Raw genomic sequence first — 2575 nt, 5'->3', positions numbered from 1 at the left:
CAGCATAAAGACAAAGGGCCAATATGCTAATGATGGCAAAAAAGAAAGAAAGCCTGTATCCTCGCTGGCACCTTAGAGGAGCTGAACCAGCTTTAATATCCACCTGTCTCTAGATCTAAAAGATATTAGATAGCTCTATTTTTTAAACCAGTGGTTCTTCAAGTGCCATCCTTAAACTCCCAGCAGCTCAGTATCCTGAGAACTTTTAAAAAATGCAAATTCTTAGGTTCTACTCTAAAAGCACAGATTCAGAAACTCCAGGTGTGGGCCCAGTTAGCTGTGGTTAACACGCCCTCCCTGTAATTCTAATACACGTAGAAGTTTGAGAACAGAACACCAATGCTTTTCAAACTTTAATGCTCACAAACATCATCTGGAGATCCTGTTAAAACACCAATTCTGATTCAGTAGATGCAGTGATGCAATGGTTAAACCTGGGTCTCCCCTTCAGGACTAAGGCACCATTCCCCCATCTGCTAGGGGTGTAATTACCTTCAGCCAAAGAGAGCTGCCTCACCCAAGATCATGCCCCCTGCCACGGGGCATCCTGCATCCAGTGGCTGGTTGATGTGGAAAGATGAAGTCCATCCCCATTTCCACAGGGCAGAGAGCCCGCAGGGGGATCTCTGATCTCTCGACCTCCCTGCAGAGTCCACTGAAACCTCTCTTGCAACTGCTTCATAGTTAACTTCTTCCTCTTCACAAGCCTGCTTTCCTCACCTCTCAAAGGTGTTGTTCCCTAGATAGAACTGCCAGATTTAGCAAATATAGACACAGAACACCCAGTTAAATTTGAATTTCAGATAGATGAGAATAATTTTTAATATAAACATGTCCCAATATTGCATTATTTGTTGTTTATTTGACATTCAAATGTAACTGGGCATTTAGTATTTTATCTGGGAGCCCAATCCCCATAACCCTCTCAAGCCAACTGCCTGCAGTAAACCTCAGAGTCTGTTTCCCAGAGAACCCAATTTATGACAGTTGGTAATGGGAGATATCATGAGAAACAGACTTTAAAGTGGGATTTTGGAGCTGTTTCAGCCAACAGCCGACTTCTAGAAAAGACCTGATCGCTGGTGTGAGTGTTAACTGTTGGCAAGTGGTTGTGGGGCAGTTGTCAAAACTCCACTAGTCAGGACCTGGGATAGAAGGCTGGGGAAGGGGAAGTACTGGAGGGTCATTTCAAAGCTTCAAGGGACATAATTATGTAACGACTTTGGAATTGGATGGCCGTTTCTCCTGGCTGTTAATGCACTAGAGAAAGGCAATGAAAGGCTGAGGGTCAAAGAGAGCTACCTCACCTAGATAAGGTGAAGTGTGGAACCAGAGGCCCTCCCTGGCAGCACATAAAGAGACTCTTGCTGCCTGTAGCTGGAGGACAGAACATGCTGAGCAGCAGGAGCGGGACTTAATTACAAGAGTAGCAGAGTTCCAATGAAAACTGGATTCTCTGTCATGGCAGGTCTGCCATACCAAGGCCTGGCCCTGACTGGGAAGGAGTGGGACCCTAAGATTTGGGACAAGGGCCTCTGGATCAGTGAGTTGGAAATCCTCTGGGTCTATGCGCCAAAAATTCCTCCGAATCCTCTGAGCCTGAAAGGCTAATACTCTTCACTTGCTTGAAGATAATACTGGGGATTGTGCCTTGCAGGACAATCCATGCCCTCCGTAGGGCTTCCCACCTCCTCTTTTGGCCACAAAATGAGTAACTTACAATTTCAGCAACCATCTTGGACCATATTCTTGGGAATAGAAACGAGGTTAAGCAAAAAATGAGGAGTCCGAGGTCCCTAAGACTGGGCTGACCTCTGGTCTTCTGGAATATAAGAGACAGATAAAAATCCTATCTTGTTTAAGATACTATTATTTCAGATTTTCTGTTATTCAAAGTGAAAATTCTACCTAAAGCTTTCCCCACTTCGATCTCTTTATTGTCGTGTTTTTAATGGCTTTTTAAATCCCTTTACTATTATTTTAAGGAAGCTTAATAGAAGAAAGGGTCGGCTCATGGGTTGGATCCCTCCCCGTGATACCTTGAATCTGAACTTTAGGTTACTTTTCAAAACAATTGTATATTATAACAAGAGCATTAAGATGGCAACGATGGAATTAAAAGAAAAAAGTCACCTACTTTCTCACTATCCTAACACCTCACAAATTCTTTCTCTAGTTTCCTTTTCAACGTTTCATATTTAATCACAATTTTGTTCTCTTTTTTAATGATAAATACATCGACATTTCCATAAGCAGTATAGTGTTTTTAACTATAATTTTCAGTAGCTATATTTTATTTTATTAAGTGCATATACCACAATTGACTTAACCTTTCTTCTATTTCGGTTTAGCAGAGAATAAATTCTCAGTAGTGGGATTACTAAACCCACAGATCTGAAAATATCTGTGGTTACTGAAATGTATAGTCAAATTGTAACTCCAAAAGAGTAGAAAATTTCTATGTAGCAAATTCATTTCTTGTAATACAAAACTAGCACACTGCTCTAAAGGACAGATAGAATTCAGATAAATGAAGGGAAAGTTCAGATAGGTTATAGGCTGGGGTAATGATATT

This window comes from Pteronotus mesoamericanus, unplaced genomic scaffold (assembly GCF_021234165.1).
Source record: "Pteronotus mesoamericanus isolate MK-2021 breed Mesoamerican mustached bat unplaced genomic scaffold, CSHL_Meso_final contig_269, whole genome shotgun sequence".
Taxonomy (NCBI): domain Eukaryota; kingdom Metazoa; phylum Chordata; class Mammalia; order Chiroptera; family Mormoopidae; genus Pteronotus; species Pteronotus mesoamericanus.
The sequence above is the reverse complement of the archived record's forward strand: the minus strand, read 5'-3'. Positions refer to the sequence as shown.